The sequence below is a fragment of the Poecilia latipinna genome, unplaced genomic scaffold (genome assembly GCF_001443285.1).
Source record: "Poecilia latipinna isolate Pla-1442-1.1 unplaced genomic scaffold, P_latipinna-1.0 Scaffold324, whole genome shotgun sequence".
In the NCBI taxonomy this organism is placed as follows: Eukaryota; Metazoa; Chordata; class Actinopteri; order Cyprinodontiformes; family Poeciliidae; genus Poecilia; species Poecilia latipinna.
In genome coordinates, this window is record NW_015112940.1 from 358,280 (window position 1) to 364,279 (window position 6,000).

General features: G+C 38.4%; 1 long non-coding RNA gene across 5 annotated transcripts in view; it reads right to left on the reverse strand.

Moving 5' to 3' along the window:
* The window catches only part of LOC106949091 (uncharacterized), a 252,975-nt gene that overhangs the window by 19,134 nt on the left and 227,841 nt on the right, over positions 1-6,000 (reverse strand). The window contains exon 3 of one of the 5 annotated variants that reach the window (XR_001425319.1): positions 5,802-5,929. The exons of the other annotated variants lie outside the window; for them this stretch is intronic. This is a non-coding gene — a long non-coding RNA (uncharacterized LOC106949091). The remainder of the gene's footprint in view (positions 1-5,801; positions 5,930-6,000) is intronic. 5 annotated transcript variants of the gene reach the window in all.

Sequence of the window (6,000 nt, forward strand, 5' to 3'; positions counted from 1 at the left end):
TGGTCCCTGGTTCTGTGGAAGGCCACCTTTCATCGTTATGACACATCTTTATGTCTGTCACGCAAAAAAATGTGAGAGCCTTTCAGTTTACTGTTAAACTGTCAGCGGTGGAGACTGTGTAGAAAAAAGAAGACAAGAAGTACAAGGAAAAGTGAAACAAAGGGAAAAGTATTATCCAATCGTTGAAGACATGGTATGAAAGAAAATCATTACTAAATGAAAGACTTATTTTTTCAAATTACAGTTAGAGTATAAATGTTTTTCAAAAATGTTAAGAATTTGAGCAGTCAAATGGCCAAGTAATTTATCATTTTACAATTTTACAAAACGTTTGTGGAATTCAATTAAAATATTCACAAATCGGAAAAAAATAAAATTCATTTTAAACCACAGTATAATTTAATCCCAATGCTACAATAAAGACAGAAATTAAACAGAAAAGAAATTATACTGTTATATATCAGTATGTGTTCTATATTTTATTACTGCAACACATGTTAAGTAGAATAAAAATGACAAGATAGCTTCTTCAAGTAGTAACGGGAAAAATGATAACAAACAAGCAAAAAAAAAACAAAACAATCTAATCAAGAGACAGCTATATGCTCTGCAACAAGCCTCATAGTCCCTCAAACAGTGCATCTAAAAAGGAGATTATCAATGCAATGCACATCGTTACTGAAAACGCAAAAAATATTTTTTTTATTTTTTCTAAAATGTCAATATTGTAAAGGCCTAAAAAAATTATTTTGAGACAAAAATACTAGGCTATGGCAAACACAATTATGGAAAAGCAGAACGTTACATTTCGTATAAAGACGTTAAGCCTCAAAAGTTAATTGCTAAATTAGCTGACTGTTCACAAAGTGCTGTATCCAACCACATCAGCGGAAAGCTAAAACAAACGTCTGGCTTGTTCCTTAGCAGTCCAACATTCACTGAGAAGAAAAAATGTAATTTAATTTGAAACTCAAGGTCACAACGTCCAAAAAGAAAATGGGAGAGGTACAGAGTCCAAGTTGTTTGAGGGTCAGCGTGAAGTCAGAGATGATTTGGGGCACCAAGTCATCCGCTGGTGTCGGTCCACTGTCTTCTATCAAGTCCAAAGCCAGCATAGACAACTACAAGGAAATCTTACAGCACTTCATGCTTCCAAGCTCTATGCTGATGCAGATTTTATTTCCAGAGGAATTTTGAATCTGCCCACACAGCCAAAGCCAATACTTGGTTTTAAATAAAAATGAACAGAACTTATTTAGTCCTTTTCCAGTCATACAAAAAAACTCAAAGCACTTTACAGTACTGTCAAACTTAGCTGCACTCTAGGACTTGCACACATTTATACACTGATAGGGAACTTTGGGCAAATGTCCTGCCAAGAACAGATCAAAGTCAGGCAGGGAAAGCTGGAATTTCAAACAATTAATCTTCTGACAGAGGTACAGCCTTCCCAAATGTTTAATGACCACCTTGAACAGTCAGCTGTCATCTGACCTAAACTCCATTGAGAAACTATAAAGTTTATGTTAAGACACTTTCTTTAAGCAGTGGTGCAGGTAGAGGCCTGCATCTTTCAGAAAGACAGTGATCTTTATGCAGTGAAGGCGTTAAAGATTTAAAGGCTTATGACATGAAACCGTTCCTCAGCAAACATGAACCGAATTGACAACTTGTGGGTAGTTCTGAAACAGGAGAAGGAAAAGTGTCCACTTCTCTGAACAGTATGGGAGGATGTGATTGCTGCTGCACAAACTAACAAACTCCAGAAATGGAAGAGTTATCGCCAACATTGAAAAGAGGGGCGGCTATGTTGATCTCTGATACTTTTGAGTGTCAGAAAAGTTTTAAGTTGTTTATGATTATCACTTAAACAGATGAAAACAGAAAAGTAATGTGTTTTTCATTTAGCCACATACAATTTCCACACAATAGTAGCTGCCTAATAATTGTGCACATATCAATATTCTCTAAAGAAAACCAAAACTTCACTTTTACTTTCTTAAGCATTAATGTTTGACTTTTATTAATACCTTTTCCAGTGCTATAAAAATCTGATTTTACTGATTCAGAGTAAAATCTCAGAATCAGGGAATCAGTTTTTACTTAATCCAGGTCCAGAAAATTTGATTGCCGAATGGCAGTCATATAACACCAATTATAGGGAGGGAGAGTGTTGCTCCGAGCCAGAGGAAGGGCGTGAGTGTAAAACAACACTAAAACATTACCAAAAGAAGGAAGGAGATGGAGAGAAGGAGAGGGAGGAAAGTGGGAGATGGAGAAGGACTACCCAAACGGGTGTTCCAGAAACCTGTCAAGGTATTTCCTTCTGCAAACACAAGGTTTCTGGGGGCTACGTAGCGCAGGCGTGCAAATATGCATACATAAATTGAATCCAACACATTGAGCTAAAAATACACGGTAGAGGTCAACAGCAAAACCTTGATTTAACATACGCTTTCATTGTGGAGATCTCACACCAACTTTTGATTTCCTGTACAGCACTGCATGAGGCTGCGACAGCTGGATCTGTGCATGTACACCCACACACACACACACATTGCACATGCCTACATGCACACGCACGCATACACACACACACACACACACACACATACAGCATGTCTTTCTATTTTTCATTGACTTGCATTCATTTTGTCCCCACTGCATAGTATTTGTTGGAAAAAAACGGGACTTAAATGTAAAAAATACAAGGCCACACTCACACACCCACACACGCTTAATGAGCCATTCAATAGCCCACAAGATCCAGAGTCTCTAAATGTTCAGCAGGGTTTCAATCCTTTGGTCTCTAATGGCTCAGACATCTCTGCTCCACACATAATCTGGTCAATGTCTCGTCATTTCTAATTTTACAAAGGGTTCCTGTAGCACTAGCATAAATATGTACACACCTATTCAACACGCACACGCTGCTCTGCCTCCACACCAGCTGTAGTCCGCCCTGTGTGTTTACATTGCCTGCTGGACAAAGCAGATAGAGTGAAGCGAGAGGCAGGGAGGACTGGATGGACAAACTGTGGCTGTTTGTCTGAAGGGGCTTTCCTGATCTCGCAGGAAATGTTTGAGAAAAAAAAAAGGGGGTAGCCAGGAGTTGGAGAGGCAGAAACAAAATGACAATAACTGAGACAGCAAAGAATATTATTATGGTAAATAAGGAGAAATGAGCGAGATACGAGTAAAGGAAAACAATTATTAGCTATTCAGATAATCCAAAAGAAGGTGAGCACAACTCTAGACTTACTAACTCTTTTGCACATACTTTCCACTGTCAAACTAATCTGCCTCCTAACACTGCTGTTGCATTTTGACTCTGCTACCTGTGGTTGTTGACTCACAGGCTGAACCCTCAGAGTGGATTGTGGTCATTTTGCGGTAACAGTCTCAGCTTTTCCCGCAATCATCCTGAGATCAAATTAACGGCAACCTTCGAAGGGATGGAAATTATTTATCTTCTGTGTGAGTGTGTGTTTTCTGTTACAGCTGCATGTTGTGTTGCCACTGCGGTGACGTTGGGTGGGTCTGTGGCATGTAGCTTTTGCCCTCCGGTCATGGACGGGGGTTAACACTGTGACTGGCTGTCTAGACCCAATGACTCCAATGTGTGAGCATCCCTGCGCGTGTTTGATGACAGCTGAGGGAAATAAACAACAGTGATCATTAAATATTGATTTATAGGATATTAATTCTCAGAACAGACACATTATGTCCGGATATCTAACATTTCGACTTTTCCTTGTGTTCAGTTCTTTGACTTTTCACTTGTTATTTTTCTATCGTCCCATAAGACCAGACTTATCAGTACTTTTTAAAACCACAAGTGACCTAAACTTAAATAGTTGACAATTTAAGAAAATTATTCTGCAATAAAACAAGAAGATGAATGCCCTGATCTCACAACTATCTACCTCTTTTTAATGTTTTGTGTATTTTTGACCTAAGAATATGTTCTTAACATACGCTAAACAGTTAGTGCACCAATTAAAAAAAAAAAAAAAGAAGAAGAAGAAGAAGAAAGAGAAATGAGGCACAACAGCAATTCTGGATTATATATTTATGTTTGTGCTTCAGTTGCTGCAGAATCTCATTAAAGACTTCACTCACAGTTTGTCCTTTGTAATTTTTGTATAAGCGCCACTTATTGGTCAGAAGGGAAGTAAAAACAGCTGTCGTTCCATGTCGATGAAATTATTTCTGAAAACGGACCCATGTGACCCATTTTAGAAAAAAAAAAGATCCTATTGTACAGGGCCTTAAATGAATCTCTTGAACTCCATCATTTATGAATTACAAAACAGGAAAAAGCTAAGAACAGTTATTGTCACTTCTTATATGTTACAATGAGACAAACAAACGTATTGGATAACCTAGCAGTTACTTTGCTCAGAGCACAGCACTATGTTTTCCTTCTCAAAGCTTAATTTGAGGGTAACAGGACCGATTGTTCACCCCTGCATATTAGCTTGTAACATGTCGATCTTTGTAAGATGGATTTGTGGCACAACTCTGAGCGAAAACATCAGAAAGTGTGACAGATTGACTTGTTGTGTATATTTACATTCTTCTTAAATGTTCATACAACCTAGGATCCTCAAAATGCTGGTATTTTCCAAGAAAACAATCAAGAAAGCAAAAAAACAAACAAAAAAAAAAACAAAACATGCTTCCTGTGAATGCTAAAAAAACATTACAGTACCTCCAAAAGTCACGCATAAATATCAGGGATACGTGTTTTCACCAGCTATGTCAATGTGATTAAAATGTTTTTGTGATGTTGCTTTTTTAGATAAATATAATTTTAGAAAAGTTTAATTTTATGTTGTTTTTTTTTCTTTGAGGTGAAAAAATTTGCTGTAAAAAATCGTCGAAAAGCTGAGTCGGGAAAAAAAAGCAAATTGCAAATAAAAGCTCTCAATTATAACTAGCCCTTTCATTTTTTTTAGTATGTAATATTTATCACAACATTTTGTCAATTTTTACTTCCAACTTCTATGTTGCTAATTTCTTTGTGCTGACCACCTCTTCCTGGAAGAGTCTCCGCCTTTCTCTTCCTCCCTTGTCCAAAAACCCCTTTGCTACATTCCTACATCCACTATCCGTCTGTCATAACTTTTTTTTTTCTCTCTCTCTGTTCTATAATCTCACTGTCCACTCCTGCTCTGTGTGTGGAGAAGGGCCTCTCAGCAGCTTGTTTGACCTGCGATAAGGATATGCTCATTGCTCAATGACGCCAAGCACATGTTGTTCCCTCCTGACGAGAGCGAAAAAGCCCCACAAGAGAGAATCAGGGAAAGTGTGTGAGAGCTAGATGCTGTACGAGAGAGGGATGCAAAGTATAATTGTGCTCTAATGAAACATAAACAGCGCAGTCTGAGGGAGTGCGTCTGGGCAGGGCCCCTGCTGGCCTAAAGGCTCTGCTCTCCTAGGCTCTTAATTATGAGTGAGCAGGTCAGTCACGCCTCCTCTAACCTTTCACCAAATACTTTAAGTATTGTAAATAACGTGTGTTTGTTTATGTATTTGAGTGTCTCCTTGCACAGGTATGTGTTTATGTGCGCAGTGTGCGTCAGAGAAAAATATAGAGAGCGGGTGCTTTGTGGGAAGCCGCGCTCTAAAGAGTCCTCCAACTGTTGTCATTGCCTTCTGTGTGACACCGAACCTGCTAACTTCAGACGTGCACCTGCCTTTTAATAATCTGAGATGGCCACATTCGCCTTGTCTCTTTTACATTTTTTCTTCATTCCAAATGGGGGTTGGGAGGGGGGAGCACAGCTGCTACATACCTCTGCTTTAGGGGGTCACACATGTCTCAGGACTATGAAGTTCAGGAGTGACTGCTCTTTTGTTTCTTAGCTTGTCCTCTTTTTTGTCTTGGGACCTCCCACATCCCAGCCAGATCTATTTGATTTCTCTAAAAAAAAAAAAAAAAAAAAAAAAAAAAAAAAAAAGCATTTTTTTTTTTCCCTTCCCATTTTTTTTCAT